Here is a 20,740-nt window from a genome sequence, read left to right as displayed (position 1 = left end):
TGAATGGATCCAATAATGACATGTCTTTTTTTTTTACTTAAACACTAATTGTCGGAGCCATTATCCAATGCCTTTCATTTATAAATGTTATAATGGAGTCTTTGATTGTGAGCTTGCACTGTTTTTGGAAGTATGGTTGATTTAGAGAGACAGTTATACAGGGAAGGTTGTTGGGAAGCTGGAATGAGTTTCAACTGATTAAACATATTTACTATACGCTTACTATGTGCAGAGCACTGAACTAAGCACTTGGGAGAGTTCATCAGAATTAGCAGACACTTTCACTGCCCATGACGAGCTCACAGTCCAGAGGGGGAGACAGGCATTAATATAAGTAATTTATAGTAAATTATTTAAAGATATGTACAGAAGTGTTGTGGGTTTGGGTGAATATCAAATTTCCAAAGGTCACAGATTGAAGTGCAGAGACGCAAAAGGAAGAGGGAGCCAGGGAAAAAAGGGCATAATTGGGGAAGATCTCTTGGAAAAGACCTGACCTTAGTAACGCTCCTTTGAAGGTGGAGAGAGTGGTGGTCTGGCATTTGTGGAGGGGGAGTTCCAAGCTAAGGGGAGGATGGGGGAAAAGATGTGGTGGCCAGATAGACGAAATAGGGACACTGTGGGTAACCTGAAGGTGTTAAGATGAACAGGAAGATTTGTCAGTATCCTCTCAAATCCATAATTCAACGACTCCAGGATTTGAGAAGGAAACTAAAATCTAAACTGTGTTATTATTGTGCACTCTTTATCCCTTAAGTTCTTGCCAAATTCTTGATCCATGGGTCCTGAGTTCCTTCCTTATCATGCCAGTTCCTGACAGAAGACAGAAAAAACAGTGAACCCGAGAAAATCCCAAATTTGCTTTCGGTGACCATTTCAACCCTGCCAAGATCCAAAGGCTATTATGTGTCACGGCTCCATTCCCTCTTCAGGACTTCAGTTCTACATTGCTGAGTGAAGTGTAAATTTGCCAAGTATCCAAATTCTTTGGCTCTAGTAGAGTCAACCTGAAGAATTTAGGTCTCGAGGAATGGATTTTTTACCTTTAATAATCCATTTGGCCTTTCTATATGGACCTCTCTGTCTAATTAACCATTTAATAATATAATTTAATACCCAGATCCCAAAGAAGAAATCAAGGAAGTATTCAAATCGGGGGGAAAGAGACATTGTGTATTTTTTTCTTTTTAATATAAAAGCTAGATATTGCTGGTTTCTTTTAATGTTTTACCTGTTGTTGTCTTATGCTGTCTAGTCGTGTTCGACCCATAGCAGCGCCACAGACAAATTTCTGCCAGAACGCCCCACCTCCAACTGCAATAGCTCCAGCAGTGTATCCATAGGGTTTTCTTGGTAAAAATATGAAAGTGGTTTACCATTATCTCCTTCCACGCAGTAAACCTGAGTCTCCACCCTCGAATCTCTCCCATGCTGCTGTTGCCCAGTACAGGTGAGTTTTGACTTGTAGAAGATTGTCTTCCATTCGCTAGCCGCTGCCCAAGTTAGGAATGGAATGGGTAAGTCTCTGCTTGATGCTCCCTCCCATAGTCGAGACTGGTAGAGTACTAGAAACTCTCCAGATGCAACCCTGAGAGGCGAAATGTTTTACCTGGTGGAGATCAATTTATAAGTTTATTTAATTGGCAAAAAAATTTTAACTATCTGATTAAAGTGTGCCCATTACAAACTGATAGTGCAATGGGCAAGCAAATTAAGCAAGGGATGCTCTGTGGAGTATGAAAGGAAAATAAAAATGTGGTCAAAAGATAGGGCAATTTTTTTCCCCCCGTTACCCCTCCTTCTTGTAACATCTATGCACTTGGAACTGCAACCTTCGGGTATTGGCTATTCATCTTACTCTCAACCCCACAGAGATTTTGTATAAACCTTTAAACTATATTTTATAAATCATTTATATTAATGTCTGCCTCCGTCTCTAAACTGTAAGCTCATTGTGGGCAGGGAATGCATATACCAACTCTTATATTGAGCTCTCTCAAGAGCTTAGTTCAATGCTCTGCACCCAGTAAATGCTCAATAAATACCACTGATGATGATGATAGTCTGAAATGGCATGAATATTGATGTTTTTGGGAGAGCAAAAGTAAACACATAGAGGCTAGATTTGCCTGCCAGGCTGCAATGGCTTAGGAGATAAAAACTAATCAAGAAAGAATTTTTGAAAATGGCAGGATGTTAGGAGGGCTTTAAATACGGGGAGAGCTGTGGCCCATCGGATTTGATGGGAGAGGAATTCCAGGCCAGGCAAACTGGCAGGAGCGAAGGGAAGGACATCGGTCACTCGAGAGAAAGATCCAGATAGAATGTTAGCACAGGAGGAATGAAATGGGAGGGAAAACATCTTGAGTTTCTCCTTTACTTACCAACTGCTTAGTGCAGTGCATTGTTCTTAGCAGGCACTCAATAAATACCATGATTACTACTACTATTTCTGGAAAGGCTGACACAAGGCCTTCAGAGGACTTACAATCCACCTTATCTTCTGAACTCATGAAGAAACAGCTTTCTCCTATGCACCACTATAGCAGCAATTACCTGTAACACTGAGGAGAGAAGAGTTAGGGTTTGGGAGTTGGGGAAGGTAGAAAGAATTTAAAGAGCCTAACAAGAAGCACAAGTACCCACACTAAGTGTGCCCAAGTCCAAATCACTGAGCAAGATTGAGGATGCCTAGTTCAAGCATCCACACACAATTTTACTCAGTTATACATGCTTTAATAATAATAATAATAATGGTATTTGTTAAGCACTATGTGCCAAGCACTGGGGTAGATAGATGGTAATTAGGTTGTCCTACATGGGGCTCACTGAGCCTAAAATGGGCTCTTGCCCTATTTTATGGATGAGGTAACTGAGGCATAGAGAAGTTAAGTGACTTGCCCAGAGTCACACAGCAGACAAGTGGAGAAGTAGGGATTAGAACCCATGTCCTCTGACTCCCAAGCCCAAGCTATTTCCACTAAGCCACGATTCTTCTCTGGCATAATAATGGCATTTTTTTTTTTACTATGTGCCAAGCATTGCACTAACCACAAGAAAATCAAGTTGGACACAGTCTCTTTCCCACATAAAGTTCATGGTCTAAGAACATGAGAATTCTTATTCTACAGATGAAAAAACTGAGGCATAGAAGTGACTTCCCCAAGGTCACACAGCAAGGCAAGTGGCAGAAACAAGATTAGAGAGACCAGGTCCTCTGACCCTAAGGCCTGAGCTCTTTGCATTAGCCAAGCTGTTTCTCCACAATAAAACATTGTCTGCCAGAACGCTGGTCCAGATAACCAACCAGTTGTCTAGACAACAGGTAATTGGCTTTCTTCTGTACCAGGTACTGAAAGAGCAAAATAAGGTACAGTGGTGGAGGAATTTCTGCAAAAATTATTTCTATAGCTCCAAAAATGGGCTTAGTTTCTTGTGCTTATTTTATAGTTCACTTAAAATAATTTATGCTTCGAACTATAAAATGCAGGTATCTCTTTCTGGAAATGATTATTTTTTATGACTAATTGAAAAAATCCAATTAAGGCTGTAAGTTTCTTTGTTTTTTTCTACCACTTCAAATCTCATTTCACTAATTCTCATTTCACTAATTTTATAGTTGTCAGAATAATCATCCCACAGACTGAAAAAGCCTCATGCTGACACCTTGTTTCTGTTAAATCTGAGGGAGGGGGAAAAAACAAAAATCACTCTCTGAGATTTAAACTTTATTGTAGGTAACTACAACAGATAGGATTACAGTTTAAAAAGGTGAAATTTCCTTTATTTAGCCCTCACTTACGAAGATCCCTTTCTGGACTTATAAAAGCAAAATGTATTTATAAGCTTTAAGCTACTATCGTACATGGAATCAATACTCAACATAAATAATGTAGGCAAACATATTTAATAAAGATGGAAAACACTGCAGTATTCAAATCAATTGGATTTATTGAGCATTTACTGTGTGCAGAGCACTGTACTAAGCACTTGGGAGAGTATAATATAACAGAGTTGGTAGACATGCTCCCTGCCCAAAACAAGTTTACAGTCTAGAGGGAAATGGTATTTGTGAAGTTCCTATGTGCCAGACCCTGGTGTGATACAAGATAATCAGTTAGAGTCCAGTGTCCCACATGGGGCTCACATTTGGTCCCCATTTGAAAGATGAGGTTAACAGGCAAAGAAAAGTGAAGTGACTTGCCCAAGGTCACACAACAAAGGTGGTGGAACCAGAATCAGAACCCAGGTCCTGTGACTCCCAGGCCCGGGCTCTCTGCACTAGGCCAGGATGCTTCCCTAATTCCACTTAGTGGAATTCCTTTGGATACTTACCGATGCCCACTTACATCTGTGTGATATTGCTGAGAATCAGTAAAATGAAAGTTTTGCTGCTCATTAATCAACCAATCTATCAATAGTATTTGAGAATTGACAGTGTACAGAACAATAAATGGTTGGGAATGGTTAGGAAGAGTACACTATAGAAGAGTTGATAGATACATTAACTACTCACAAAAAGTTCTGTGTGTAGATTTTTCAAAAAGCCTAATTTTGGTTGCTCCTTTCAAAGCTAGACCGTAAGGTTTTGTGGGCAGTGAATGAGTCTACCAACTCTGTTACCTGGTACTCTCCCAAGGTCTTAGTACAGTGCTCTGCAGTACATTAAGCGCTCAATGAATACGATTGACTGATATGGGAAAATAAAATCACACTGAATGGGCTGTCTGAAGTTGCTTGGTCAATCTAAAGACAAATGGGCCCCCCCAGAGAGATACCCTGCCTAGCAATGAAGAGGGAAATAAATATCCTGGTCTGCCATGAGTATACAGTCACTATATCAGCACAGAATATATTTAGTTGCATTTGTCCCGAGTTCTCTCTGTAGCATCCCAGCAACCTAGCCTACTTGTGGGGGAGAGAATCGATTCTTTGTGTACTTTAAAATACCGATTAGGTCACAATTCCTTCTGAGACAGATTTACAGTTCCAGGCAGTTCCTACACTTTATTGTGTATGTAAATAGTAGAAGTATCTAAAAAACGACACCAATTATCTTGCTCAGGAGGACTCCATGAATATCGTGTATATGTGTGTGGCATTTGTTAAGCACTTACTATGTGTCAGGCACTGTACTAAGTACTGGGGTAGAGACAAGTTAATCGGGTTGGACGCAGTCCCTGCATCCACGGGGCTCAGAGTCTGTATCCCCATTTTACAGATGAGGGAAATGAGACTCTGGGAAGTGAAGTGACTTGGCTTAAGTCAAATGGCAGACGTGCCAGAGCCAGGATTAGAACCTCCCTCTGGACTGTAAACTCATTGTGGGGAGGGAATATGTTTGTTTATTGTTGCACTGTACTCTCCCAAGCACTTAGTACAGTGCTTTGCACACAGTGAGTGCTCCATAAATATGAATAAACAAATGAACCTAAGTCCTTCGGACTCCCTAAGTAGAATCCTCCAAGTTACTTACTGCCACTGAGGGATTGTTGGGTTTGTTGGGTTTTATTTCCATTTAAGAGACACTGCTGAAAACATCGCTGAAAGGAAGAGACCAGGAAGAATGACTTTGAGAAGAATGGGCAGGGATTGGTCACTCTTGCTGTATAGTTCTCTCCCAGCCAGTCAGTTGTATTTTTTGAGTGCTTGGGAGAATACAACATAACAACAGACACATTCCCTGCCCACAACAAGCTTGCGATCTAGAGGGGGAAACAGACATTAATAGAAATTACAAACATGTACAGAAGTGCACTCAATACAGTGCTCTGCACACAGGGTTCAATAAATACCAATGATTGATTGACTGCATCAGGCTCCTCAGCAGCAGGGTTCATCTTAATAACAATAATGAAGGTACTGTGCTTACTATGTGCCAAACACTGTTCTAAGCACTGAGGTAGACACACGTTAATTAGATTGGACACAGTCCCTGTCCCAGATGGGGCTCTCACTTAAACCCCATTTTACAGATGAGGTAACTGAGATGCAGCAAAGTTAAGTGACTTGCCCAAGGATACACAACAGACATGTGGCAGAACCAGGATTCCGGAACCAACCAAGCTCTGAAAGAGCCCTGGGAAGGGTGGTAGGATTCCACTCTTCATTCCATTCCATCCTGCTCATTCCTGGGAGGCAGACATGAGCTTGCGAGCGAGGGTTTGCCGTTCACAAAAGCTGCTTTTATGCAAAATCCCAATTTGGATTTTGACTGGTGGTAAGGGAACTCTGGGTTGAAGTAGGGCTCAATCATAGGCTCTGCACTTCCTAAGCGACAAGGGGTCTACAGAAAGAAGCCTTATCAGCCTGCCGCGTAACTGCCTGGCAATTTAGCTGGCAATCGGATGGCCCCAAAGACCTGACCTTCCCCAAGTAAAGTTGAGCTTAGACTTGATACAGTCTCTACCAGGAAATGAAACGTGACTGTAGCCTCCAAAAATATCCTAATTTCTTCAGGCATAGGTTTATGGAACTGTATCTCAGAACTGAACAGTACTTCCACTCTATTTCTTTGCTACTTCTTAAGCAAATGGAAAAAAAGAGACAATTTTAACACAGTATCAATTTAGGTTTATTCTTTCAATAGAAAGTCAAACTAAGAAAAGTTAATAATTGTCAGAATTCTAACAAACCCTAGACCTTTCAAGCAGGATTCCATTACAACTAGCAGCTCCATTTCAACTTCCACTGGGAAGCAGCAAGACCTAGTAGAATGAGCACAGGCCTGGGAGTCAGAGGAGCTGGGTTCTAATCCTATTCCTCTACTTACCTGCTGTATGACCTTGGGCAAGTCATCTTCTCTGAGCTTCAGTTTTCTCACCTGCAAAATGGGGATTCAATGCCCATTTTTCCTCCTACTTAGACTGGGAGCTCCACATGGGACTTGATTATCTTGTATTTGCTCCAATGCTTAGTACAGTGCTTGGCATATTCTAAGCACTTAAATACCATAATTACTAACTAGCTTAAAAAGGATTGACCCATTTTCATTTGTCATTCTGAAAGCATTGCTGCTTCAGAGGCAGTCTGGAATGCCGTCCACTTGACAGTTCTGATGTTTTATTTCAAAAGGAGGTGTGTCTTAAATTTACACTAAGGTTTTCCTCCGTTTTTAAACACCATCTATGTTTTCCTCCATCTTCTCCGGGGATCTGGCCTAAGCCTAAACATGAAGATTGTAGTCGGCCATTTCATTCCTTTTCATAACATCTTGCTAACACTCCTTCAGTTCTTAGGTCTGTGGATCATTTTAAACTATTTGGTAATGACAAGGCAAAGTAGGATGCCATGAGACACAAATCATTTTGAAAAGGAATTAACTGTTGGAAGCCAGCATTGACCCAGTTACTTGGATCACCTCAGCCACCCTGGGAAATGTTTTGTTTTGGTTGTTTTTATGGTATTTATTAAGCACTTACTATGCGTCACGCACTGTACTAAGCACTGGGGTAGATATGAGCTAATAATAATAATGGGTACTTGTTAAATGCTTACAATGTGCCAAGAACTGTACTAAGCACTGGGGTGGATATAAGCAAATCGGGTTGGACACAGTCCTTCTCCCATATAGGGCTCACAGTCTTAATCCCCATTTTCCAGATGAGGTAACTAAGGCCCAGAGAAGTAAAGTGACTTGCCCAAGGCCACACATCAGATGAGTGGCAAATCTGGATTAGAACCCATGACCTTCTGACTCCCAGGCCTGTACTCTATCCATTACACCATGCTGCTTCTCTGTGTCGGATTGGACACAGTTTCTGTCCCCCATGAGGCTCACAGTCTTAGTCCCCATTTTACAGATGAGGTCACAGACACAGAGAAGCAAGTGACTTGCCCATGGTCACACAGCAGACAAGTGGCAGAGCTAGATTAGAATTTAGGTCTTTGACTCCCAGGCCTGTGTTCACTGCAGGCTGGGAGGTAGAAACCCACTTCCCCACCTGGGGCAGCTCTGAGGCATTACCTGCTGCCAACCTGGGCCCAGAGTCTACACAACCTGTATTTCATCAGGAAGCTGCCTCCTCTCAAGACCAGGGTACGGAAGTTGTAATCTTTCATTCATTCAATCGTATTATTGAGCGCTTACTGTGTGCAGAGTACTGTACTAAGCGTTTGGAAAGTACAATTCAGCAACAGACAGAGACAATCCCTACCCAACAACGGGCTCACAGTCTAGAAGCGGGGAGAAAAACAACAAAACAAAACAAGGAGACAGGCATCAATAGCATCAAAATAAATGGAATTAAAGATATATGCACATCATTAATAAATAGAATAATAAATATGTACATATATATGCACAAGTACTGTGGGGCGGGGAGGGGGGTATAGCAGAGGGAGGGAGATGGGGCAATGGGAAAGGGAGGAGGAGCAGAGGAAAAGGGGGGCTCAGTCTGGTAAGACCTCCTGGAGGGGGTGAGCTTTGAGGACCTAGGGCCTGTAGTCTCTGAGGACCTCACCATCTTCAGGCTCAGCCATACTCTTCTCTCACCACCCATTCCCAGCAACATACCCTGTCACTTCACTCCTAGCCAACTCAGGCCTGCACCCTCTCAACTCCTCTCCTGCACAATGTGGCCAATGAAATCACCGCTCCCTCGAGGACAAATTCTTCTTCTTCCTCACCCAGTCACTGCTACTTGTCATTGCCCCCGAAACCTGGATCCCTCCCTCTCTCAAGCAATCACATGTATTAAGTGCTTAAATGTGTGTAGAACACTGTACTAAGCATGTGGGAGAGTACCATACCGAATTGGCAGACATGTTCCCTGCCCATATGATGCTTACAGTCTAAAGGGGAAGATAGACATTAAAATAAATTATAGATATGTACCTAAGTACTGAGGCTGAGGATGAATGAAGGGTACAAATCCAAGTGTAACCATAACACAGAAAGGCGAGAGAGTAGGGGAAAAGATGGCTTAGGAGGGGAAGGCTCCTTGGAGGAAATGTGATTTTAATAAGGCTTTGAAGGTGGGGGGAGCGATAGTGGGATATGAAGGAGGAGGGAGTTCTAGGCCAGAGGAAGGACGTAGGTAAGAGTCAGCAGGGAAACAGATGAGATTGAGGTTTTCGTAAGAGGAGCAAAGCGAATGGTGTGGGTTGTGGTAGGAAATCGGTCAGGTAAGATAAGAGGGGTTAAAGTTATCAAGTGCTTTAAAGTCAGTGGTAAGGCGTTTCTGGTTTGAGAGGACGTGGATGAGCAACCACTGGAGGTTCGTGATGAGTGGGGAGAGAAAGGAGGCAGGGAGGTCAGCAAGGAAACGGAGGCAGTAGTCAAGGTGAGATAGTATAATTACTTGGATCAACTTGGTAGCAGTTTGGATGGGGTAGGAAAGGGCGGATTTTAGGTTGTAAAAGGTTGTAAAAGTTGAACTGACAGGATCTCCTGACAAACTGAATATGTGGATTGAAGGGGGAAGATGAAGAGAGCGCTGAGCCAAGGATAATGCCAAGGTTACAGGTTTACGAGGAATGGAGGACGGTGGCGTAGTCTACTCCGAAGGGAAAGTCAGAAAAGCTAGAGAAGAAACCCGAGGGCTACCGATCCCCCCGAGGAGCTGGACCCGTGCTTAACAAATACCATAATAGTAATAATGAAAACAGGCCTGGAAGTCAGAAGGACCTGGGTTCTAATCCCAGCTCCACCACTTGTCTGCTGTGTGACCTTGGGCAAGTCACTTCACTTCCTCTGTGCATCTGTTACCTCTTCTGTAAAATGGAGATTAAGACTGTGAACTCCATGTGGGACATGGACTGATTAACTTGTACCTACTCCAGTGCTTAGTAAGGTGTCTGGCACAAGCTAAGTGTTTAACAAATACCATAAAAAACAAGTCAGGGGGGAACAAAGGTCGGAGAGGGAAGATGAGGAATTTGGTTTTGGACATGTTAAGTTTGAGGTGTCAGCAGGACCTCCAAGTAGATTTGTCCTCAAGGCAGGAGGAAATCTTAATCTGTAGAAAAGGACAAAGATCAGGGCTAGAGATGCAGATTTGGAAATTACCTGGAGAAGCCAGTTGAAGCCAGGGAGCAAATGAGTTCTCTAAGGGAGTGGTGTCAGTGGAGAATAGATAAGACTGTCTCCCCTGCTCCTCTCTCCTGATGGGGACTCAACTTCTCCCACTCCCCCTGCCTGGGAGAGGGGGAGGATTCTGCTCTTGACCCACACCCCTATGCCATTTTTGCACCAACCCACTCTATACACGTCTACTCTTCCTGTGAAGCCTAAATCATCTGCCTCTAACTACCCACTTCAATAGTGGTTGCTGTCACTTCTCCCTTGACCACACCTCCAATTCTCTGATTTGGTTGCCGCTCTCCCTTCCTCCCCTGCACTGATCCACTGGGACTTCATTCATTCAATCATATTTATTGAGCACTTACTGCTTGCAAAGCACTGTACTAAGTGCTTAAATCCATGTGGCTTTTCCAAATGATCACCGGCTTCCTCTAACTTCTCAATTCCACTTGGTTCCTGCTCCAATCACCACCACCAGTCACTCAACCACTTCTAATCTCACCAAACTCTGAATCACCACTCTCCAATCATATCTTACTAACCTACCTTTTCTCCTCTTCCTGCAAAACTTGATCTCCCTGGAGAGATATCTGATCTCTGGACAACCCCTCCCCAATCATTTTCATTTATCCTAGGGCATCATACCCCAACTCTGATTCCCTATTTAACCTTCTCTCTTGTGATGCCAAAACCCAACCCCATCCACTAATGTGAATAAGAATAATTATGGTATTTGTTAAGGATGTACTATGTGCTGTCCAAGCAACGTGGCCTAGTGGTTAGAATTCGAGTCTGGGAGGCAGAAGTACCTGGGTTCTAATTCCGCCTCTGCCACTGGTCTAATGTGTAACCTTGGGAAAGTCACTGTTTACCCTGGTCCACATCTTACATCTGGCCTGGAATGCCCTCTTTCCTCAAATCCACCAATCATACTTCTTTCCTTCAAAACACTTAAGGTTCACCACCTCCAGAAGGCCTTCCCAGACTAAGCCCCCCTTTTCCTCTGTTCCTCCTCCCCATCATCTCAACTCCCTCCCTCTGCTCTCCCCCCCATTACTGTGTATATAAGTACATACCTATAATTCTATTTATATTAATGCCTCTTTACTGGTTTTAATGTGTACATATCTATAATCCTATTTATTTATATTGATGCTATTGATGCCTGCTTTTTTGATGTCTGTCTCCTCCCTTCTAGACTCTGAGCCTCTTGTGGGCAGGGACTGTCTCTCTTTGTTGCTGAATTGTACTTTCCAAGCACAAAGTACAGTGCTCTGCACACAGTGCGTGCTCAATAAATATAATTGAATGAATGAATGCTAAGCACTGGGGTGGATAGAATATAAGCAGATGGGACACAGATCCTGCCCCAAACGGTGCTCATGCTAACCATCACCTCCCTGTCTCTTTGACGATCTCACGCCATAGACCCTCAGCTCTGGATCAACTCCAGACTTGGCTCCTTCCACTCCTTAGCTCACGCCTCAGCGAGCTCTTGGAGAAAATCCAGGCACCAGGTCGACCTGGGCCACTTCATATTCTTGCTTGCTGAAACTGTGTCCCCTCTTTCACCCAGCAATAACCCTTCTCCTCCCTCACTGACTCCCCTGCCTACTGTCCCTGTCAATTATTTATTTCTTCAATCATATTTATTGAGCGCTTACTGTGTGCAGAGCACTGTACTGTTTGGGAGAGGACAACAATAAACAGAAATGTTCCCTGCCCACAATGGGCTGACAGTCTAGATGGGGAGACAGGCATTAATATAAGTAAATTACAGATATGTACCTATGTGCTGCAGGGCTGGGAGGGCGATGAACTAAGGGAGTAAATCAAGGCATCGCAGAAGGGAGTGGGAAAAGAGGAAATAAAGGCTTAAACCTTATTCCTCCTTAAGCTCCCACTGCTTCCATCGTCCCCATCTCTTGCCCCAAACTACCTTCCCAACCCCTTAGGTGACAAAACCAAAACCATGAAGTGTGAGCTCCACAAAGTCTCCCCTTCTCCTCCCTGACTTCCTCCTACCCCTGCATCTACACTCTCACCAATCAAATGGTATTTATTGAGTATTTACTTTGTGGTGAGCATTATATTAAGTGCTTGGGAAAGTATAATGGAATATAGTTTGTAGACACAACCCTATGCCTAAGTCTGCAGTCATCCTTCTCAGCCATCTCTCAAGGGAAGCTCTCCTGCCTGCTTTTAAAATCTATTCCCTCCGTGTTCATGCCCTTTCCGATCATTATTATTGCTGCTATATTTGTTAAGTTCTTACTACGTTTCAAGCATTGTTCTAAGCGCTGGGACAGACACAAGTCAATCGGACTGGACACAGTCCCTGTCCCACATGGGGCTCAGAGTATAAATAAGAGGGAGGAGAATTCAATCCCCACTTTTCAGCTGAGGAGGCACAGAGAAGGGACTTGCACAAGGTCACATAACAAGCAACTAGCAGAGCCAGGAGTAGGAGCCAGGTCCTCTGACTCCCAGCCTATGCTCTTTCCCTAGGCCATGCTGCTTCTCTTGACTCCGCCTTCAAACACATCCATGTCTCCCTCATCCCAGTATAATTTTCTCTGGATCCTGTATGACCCAACTCCATCCTCCTATTACTGTCCAATCACCTCAAACTGGCTGTACAGACAATGAGGGCCTCTATTTGAGTAACCCAGCCAGTGAAGGACTATCCTTTAGGACAGAGAAGATAATTAGTTAAGCCAGACAATTGGGGATTCAGGTTTACTATGATGAGCAAACGTGTCTAGCAACTCCTTTGTATTCTTCCATTCTCCCAACCACCTAGTACAGTGCTCTGCACAGAGGAAGTGCTCAATAAACACGACTGAATGATTGACTTCGCAAGCTACAGTCAAGCTTGATGACACTGAATAACACCCAATGTTCGGCACAATTATCTTCTCTATATGGGGTAGGGAGGAGAGAAAAGGAGTTTTGAAGAGGGGGAGAGGGTAGGTTGTCAGAAAGATGCAAAGGAATATCCTTAGAAGGGTTTCCACAGTTCCAAGCTGAAAGAGGAGGAGGTTTTTGTTTTCGATCCATTTTCTGATTTTCACATTCTTTCACTTCTCGAATATTCAACTATTTTCATGGGTTTGCCTTCCCTGTTGGATTATAAGATCTTCATGTCTCATGGCTCTTCTGTATATTTCCTAGTGCCAACGATAGTCATCAGCCCAAAGGTACTCAATAAATGATGATGGTCAGGTGCAGGAGATGGTAAAAGAAGAATAGGATGAGAAGAAAGAAGATGATGTGGTCTCATAATAATAATGTTGGTATTTGTTAAGTGCTTACTATGCGCCGAGCACTGTTCTAAGCGCTGGGGGAGATACAGGGTAACCAGGTTGTCCCACGTGAGGCTCACAGTTAATCCCCATTTTACAGATGAGGTAACTGAGGCACAGAGAAGTGAAGTGACTTGCCCACAGTCACACAACTGCCAAGTGGCTGAGCCGGGATTCAAACCCATAACCTCTGACTCCCAAGCCCGGGCTCTTTCCACTGAGCCACGCTGCTTCTTTGGCTATGTGCCACTGTGTCTTTCTAAAGTTTCAGTGCAAAGGAGTCTTAACTAAGATGGATGGGGATGAAGCAAGTTATCCCACACAAGCAGAGATTTTGAGCGCTTACTTTGTGCAGAACACTGTACTAAGTGCTTTGGAGAGAATAACCCAGTTGGTAGGCACATCCCCTGCCCCAAACAAGCAAGTGAATGCTGGCAGGTCTTGGTGGTGGTGGCCTTGAAAGGCAAGTGTAAAAGCCACTGCTGGCAGTGAATCTTATCCAAAGGAATAATATTGGAAGAGAGTGGGAGACAGGCAGGAGTAGTTTCACTGGTCCACATTTATTAACAGTGCCAAGCACTGTTCTAAGCGCTGTGGTAGATACAAAGTAGTCAGATTGTCCCATGCGGGGCTCACAGTCTTAATCCCCATTTTATAGATAAGGTAACTAACCCAGAGAAATGAAGTGACTTGCCCAACATCACACTGCAGACAACTGGCGGAGCCAGAATTAGAGCCCATCACTTCCAGTCCCTTGCTCTATCCAATAAACCATGTAGCATTTCTGCCACTCAGGATGCAAAAAGGATATTCATCAAGACTGTGGGCAGGGAATGGACCTTACTTACTGTTACATATTACTCTCCCAAGCACTTAACACAGTGCTCGGCACACAGTAGGCGTTCAATAAATAAGACTGAATGAATGAATCAAGGTTAAAATGACAAATGCATTTTTGCCCCAAATATTAAGATTTTTTACGCTGTCAATAGTTTCAAATAAAATAATCCATTCAGAGAAACATGCCAATACTCATCTTGTCTTTTGTGCCCATGTATTTCCATATTTATGCTCAGGTTCAAAAGAGACCATGAATAATTTACTTGATTATGGAAAGGCGGTTGAAAGTAAATCTGTTTGCTAATGCTCTAAGTAGATTTTAATGTGCCCAGGATTTACACTAATGGCTGGCTATCAAGTATTATAGCAATCAAAGCTAATTCAGAAGAAACATGATCTCTTCAGAAACAATTTTTCTGCAGAAAATGGCACAGTCTACTTCCATTCCTTACTATTTTGCTTGTAATACCCAGTGAAAGCCATTTCTACAAAAGGCCGATTCCAGTTAATATCAAGGAGAAATCATTTCTCCCTCACCTTATCATTCTAAACTTCCAGGATCAATTGTGCATCATTAAATTAGGTAAACAGCACCCACACTTTAAGATATGCTTGCTTTTACCCACTTTTCAAAAACACTCAGGAATGCGGTATACGTTTTCCTGCAAGTTTCAGCTAGAATGTGACAACAAAATTACATACTGTTCTTCTAACAAAGCAAGCCTTTCTGGATACACAGGCATAGGGGGTCAGAAGAAATAGCTGTATACATACACGTGACTTCGGACATGGTGAGTAAGAGAGGTCGATATGGCTGGGCTTGTGTTCTTGAAGAATACTGTGGACATGGGGGAAAAAATCTTAATAGTAATCAGTGGTTCAAAAGAATTCACTGTTAAGATGGTTTGAAGAACTCAGCGTGACTCACATTTGAATACAACTCCATTTATTATCCTTATCCGCCACTAGCAGAAATGTTCCACACTCTCGCATTCAAATGTTATCTCATGTATTAAATATTGTAAAAAAAAGTATGGAGCAATGCAGTAAGGCCGAGGCAGAGGTGAGTAAGGAAGCAGAACCGTGGTTTAACTAATGCTAGGAATGATGCATACGGCCATTTCTTCCTATTCCGAATCTATTAGAGCCAACTTGTGTTATCATTTTACACCAAACGGACTCATGTGTGAGGAGAACATTCCTTAATTCTTCCCACATGCTACGTCCAAATCACGTCTTGAAAAACACATTCTGTAGAGGAACACAAGTTTTCCTTAATTAGGATTCTTCAGGAACACTATTTCCACATTGTAGGACCACGTGATTTGCTGACGGTACTCACAAGAAGTAACCATTCTAAAAAAAAAAGATACCACACTGAATGCCAGCTATTAATAGAGTTGAAGGTAACTATTTATCAGGATATTTTAATTTGTTCCTATATGCATAGCTCTGGCATTACTCACAAAATCTTTGTGTTGAGTCGATTTTTAATTACAGTTTAGAGTATTTTCCCTTCTGGAATTAGATAACTATGGCAAGGTTTTTAGGTTTTTTTCTTTTTCTTTTAAAGATGAAGGGAATGCGTCTCACAACTCTGTTGGACTGCACACTCCCAAGCACTGAGTACAGTGTCCTGCACACAGCACTCAATAAATACCACCGACTGATTTTGAAAAGTATATTTTCCAATTAAGGAGGAAACTGAGTGTTTCACCCACTTAATGTGTAAAAATTGGAAGCAAGTAGTTAATTATGCAGCAAATAATTTAATGTCTAGATACAATAAAGGAAAGTGGTAAGAATGTTAGCATTTGATTTCAATCCTTAATATATGCAACTCAAAATTACCTATATGGGGCCCAAAATGGTTCTCAGGTAAGAGTGAAAATCAGTGAATATTAATTAAATTGGAATTGGAAGCTCCATGAAAAGCACTCAGTTACATCAGCCAATCATTTTTCACCATTTTTTTTTAAATACTAGCATTTAGTATAGTCCTTCTTCAGTAGATTTTGTTTCTCAGATAGGTTGGTAATTAAGTTTTGGTTGCTCAGCAGTTTCATATTTGAAAATGAAATACTGGGTATACACATGTTAATTTACCTACTTTCAAAATACATATTTCAAAAAGTTCAAATGTAAATTCTGGCACAGACAATGAAAAAAGTCCTTGATTTAAGTTACAGACTATTTGCTGACAACTTATCACTTTTCTCCTGCCCCACCAAAAATTTAATGAGATTTTATGACATGAGAAAACTTACAATTCCAGGTGCAAAATTCCTGTCACAATTATGAAATGCCCATAATTGTTCCTTCTCCATATCAAAATTCTTCAGAGCACTTATGTCCGTATCGATAACTTAACATGACTCTCCCTTTAGGACTGTAAGCTCCTTGTGGGCAGGGAATGCATCTAACAACTGTGTTGTATTGGCCCCTCCCAAGTGCTTAGTTTAGTGCTCTGCACATGGTAAACATTCAATAAATACCACTGATGATTGATTGAGTCTCTTCTGGGTAAAAAGCATTGTACTGTGTGCTTGAGGAAAATATAGCGTTGGTGTAAGATGTGGTCTCTGTCCTCAAGGAGCTTACAATAAAATTTGTTTTACAATACAAAAATTATGCATTTGGATAGTCAAAGGAAACATAACCAATTAATCCACTCACACTCAACCCGTTCATAAACCTTAGAGAATGCATCCTAACTCGGCTTACTACAAAATCCTTCATATATACAAGGAGGAAGAGTTTATGTGGAAACCAACATTTGAATAGTTAGGATTATTTCAAATGAATCAGAAACTAATAAAAAATTAATGATGCTTTGTCAATTGTGGCATCTAATAATGAATCTTCAGGAACATGGAAGAAATAAACACGCTATCCAGAAAAGATCCGATATCGGCCATTTTATCTAGCTGCACGGTTTCCTCTTGTGCTGCTTTTTTTTAATAGTATTTGTTAAACACTATGTACCAGGCACTGTACTAAGCGCTGGGTTAGATACAAGCTAATAAGGTTTGACGCAGTCCATGTCCCACATGGGGCTCACAGTCTTGATCTCCATTTTACAGATGAGGTAACTGAGGCACGGAAAAGATGCCCAAGGTCACACAGAAGAGCCTTGGGCTAGTGGCGGAGGCTGGAATAGAGCCCAGGAGGTGGGTTCTAATGCCAGCTCTGATACTTACCAGCTGTGTGACTTTGGGCAAGTCACTTAACTTCTCTGGGCCTCAGTTACCTCATCTATAAAATGGGGATTAAGACCGTGAGCCCCATGTGGGGCAACCTGATTACTTTGTATCTACCCATGTGCTTAGAAGAGTGTTTGGCACATATAAGTGCTTAACAAATACTATCATTACTATTATTATTCTGACTTCAGGCCTGTGCTCTATCCACTAGGTCACGTTACTAGTAATTTTTTCCAAATACATCTCTACTCCGTGACTACAGGCTATGTACAGGCCTAGTGGGTACCTCCCGAAAGGACCTACTTCCTAAGTGGGGTAGCCACTGACAACCCTCATGGCACTGACACGTGTGACACCATATGTAATAATAACAATAGTGATATTTAAGAGCTATGGCCAGGCACTGTACTAAGCCTCTGGGTTGGCTACAGACAAATTGGGTTGGGACACAGTCCCCGCCCCAAATGGGCTCACAGTCTTAATCCTCGCTATACAGATGAGATACCTGAGGCCCAGAGAAGTTAAATGACTGGCCCAAGTCATGCCGCAGACATGGAGCAGAGCCGGGAGTAGAACCCAGGTCCTTCCACCTCCCAGGCCTGTTGCTCTTTCCACAACGTGGCATGTACCATTTTCTAAAAGGACATCGTTTCCTACACTCCTAGAGCAGTTCTCCAGGTAGGCACCTAAGCTACCTTCTTTCCCAGAGCCTTGGTGTTCTCCTCCCGGGACAACGAGAACACTGGTGCTATATGCAAGACATGGAATCCAGCTAAAGAAACTATGGTGGAGGGAGACTTGGTGCTTTAAGCACCTGATAATCACCCCACCCTCAGCCCCACAGCACTTTATGAACATATCTGTGATTTAATGTCTGCCCACACCCCCGCCCCCCGTGAAAGTAAATTCCTTGTAAGCAGGAAGGTGTCTACCACCACTACTGTATTGAACTCTCCCAAACACTTAGTACGATGTTCCACACCAACATAAACACTCAATCAGTACCACTCGACCGACTGATATTCACCTAAGTCTCAGCCCAAACAGCACTGATGTAGAGATCCCTAATTGGATTTTAATGTCCGTCTCCCCTTTAAAGTGTAAGGTCCTTGTGGACAGGAAACACGTTTACCATCTCTGTTGTACTGGACTTCCCAAAGCACTAGTTACAGTGCTTGAACTCAAGGAAGCAGTACGGCCTAGGGGACAGAGCATGGGCCTGGGAATCACAAGGACCTCGGTTCTAATCCCGGCTCCACCATTCAACTGCTGTGTGAAATTGGGCAAATCACTTCACTTCTTTGGGGGTCAGTTACCTAATCTGAAAATGGGGATTAAGACTGTGAGCCCCATTTAAGATAGGGACTGTGTGTCCAAACCCATTACCTTGTATCTAACACAGTGCTTAGTACAGTGCCTGAAACACAGTAAGAGCTTAACAAATACCAAAACTATTATTACTAAATACCCCAATAAATGCCACTGATCGATTAAAAAATTATAAAAAGATGTGAAAACAGTAGTACCAGATGGGATCGACCAGCTAAAAAAGACTGTAAAAAAAACATACAGCTGACCACCCTAGTCATGGGACCACCTGTTTAGCCCAACACCTCGGCTTAGGCTGAAACCTAAAATCATGCAACCTAGAAATATCTGTATTTATTAAGTGGCTACTGTATGCAGAATACTATACAGGTATCATGGCATTTCATTTGAAATGCAAGTAACTGTTGGATATCTCACTGGGTGTCATGGCAGTGAAGACAGTAAGAAGCAGCATGGCTTAGTGGACAGCGCCTGGGAGTCAAAAGGATCTAAATTCCAAAACTGGCTCCACCACTTGTTTGCTATGTGACCTTGGGCAAGAGACTTCACTTCTCTAGGCCTCAGTTACCTCATCTGTAAAATGAGGATTAAAACTGTGAGCTCCATGTGGAGCATGGAGTGAGTCCAACCTGATGATCTTGTACCTACTCCAGTGATTAGTACAGCGCCTGGCATGTAGGAAGCACTTAAATATCATGAAAAGATTTAGCCTCTTGAAACAGATGCAAAATGGATCTGAGATTTGGAGAAACATCCTTTCATCTGAAAGGAAGTCATTTAATTGGAAATGTCACAAGCTGTCTGGTACCTCTCCAATCTATGATATTTATTGAGCACTTACTATTTGCAGACCACTGTATTAAGTGCTTATGAGAGAAAGGATTTGGTACATAAGATTTCTGCCAAAAAGAGGCTTTACTGTAAAGAGAAGCAGCGTGGCTCAGTGGAAAGAGCCCGGGTTTGGGAGTCAGAGGTCGTGAGTTCTAATCCCACTCCGCCACTTGTCAGCTGTGTGACTTTGGGCAAGTCACTTAACTTCTCTGTGCTTCAGTTATCTCATCTGTAAAATGGGGATTAAGACTGTGAGCCCCACGTGGGACAACCTGATCACCTCGTGTTCCTCCCAGCGCTTAGAACAGTGCTTCACACATAGTAAGCGCTTAACAAATAGCATAATCATCGCAATCACTGGAAAAACTACACGGAGAACTGAATGCAGTTCTTGGCCCTCAAGAATGTAACAATTTAAGAAGAAAGGGACCTGCTCTCTTCCCTAAAATGAGAAGAAAAATTACTACAATCAAATTGATTCCAATCAAACCCACCATGACCCATTAAGCAAACAAAAGGTGCTGGAGCATGGCTTAGTGGAAAGAACATGGGCTTGGGAATCATAAGACTTGGGTTCTAATCCTGCTTCCACCATTTGTCCACTGTGTGACCTTGGGCAAGCCACTTCACTTCTCTGCCTCAGTGACCTCATCTGTCAAATGGGGATTAAGACTGTGAGCCCCATGTGGGACAACCTGCTACCATTTATCTACCCCAGCACTTAAAACAGTGCTTGGCACATAGTAAGCACTTAAGACCTACCCTATTATCATCATCAAGATGGGGAGAAAATGACCCCAATGTAAATTTACCTCTTAAAACCTCTCATGCTGGACAGCAGCATTGCCTAGTGGATAGAGCACAGGCCTGGGACTCAGAATGACCTGGGTTCTAATTCTGACTCCATCACCTGTCCGCTATGGGACCCTGGGCAAATCACTTCTCTTTTCTGGACCTCAATTATTTTATCTGTAAAATGGGGATCAAGACTGTGATAATTTTTTTTTTATTTATTTACAGGAAATGCCACTTTAACAAATGGGAAAATTGGGTAATTTTCCTGGGGCTCCACTCTTAGAAGCTCCCCCCGCTCCATCTCCCTTACCTTTGACCCCTGACAGATAGTTGGGGGAGAGGCTTCATCACAATCCATCAGGGGGATTACCCCACAGCCCAGTGAGCAAAAGCCTTTCTCTTCCAACCTCCAC

General features: G+C 42.7%; 1 protein-coding gene and 1 non-coding gene across 2 annotated transcripts in view; both read right to left on the bottom strand.

Annotated features, from left to right (window-relative positions):
- The window catches only part of DDAH1 (dimethylarginine dimethylaminohydrolase 1), a 197,549-nt gene that overhangs the window by 170,130 nt on the left and 6,679 nt on the right, over positions 1-20,740 (bottom strand). The gene's annotated exons all lie outside the window — the stretch shown is intronic.
- On the bottom strand, positions 1,461-1,598 carry LOC114811716. The gene has a single exon (XR_003759412.1). It is a non-coding gene; the product is annotated as a small nucleolar RNA SNORA7 (small nucleolar RNA).

The sequence above is a fragment of the Ornithorhynchus anatinus genome, chromosome 4 (genome assembly GCF_004115215.2).
Source record: "Ornithorhynchus anatinus isolate Pmale09 chromosome 4, mOrnAna1.pri.v4, whole genome shotgun sequence".
In the NCBI taxonomy this organism is placed as follows: domain Eukaryota; kingdom Metazoa; phylum Chordata; class Mammalia; order Monotremata; family Ornithorhynchidae; genus Ornithorhynchus; species Ornithorhynchus anatinus.
Note: the sequence above shows the minus strand (reverse complement) of the source record. Positions and strands in the feature narration are given on the sequence as shown.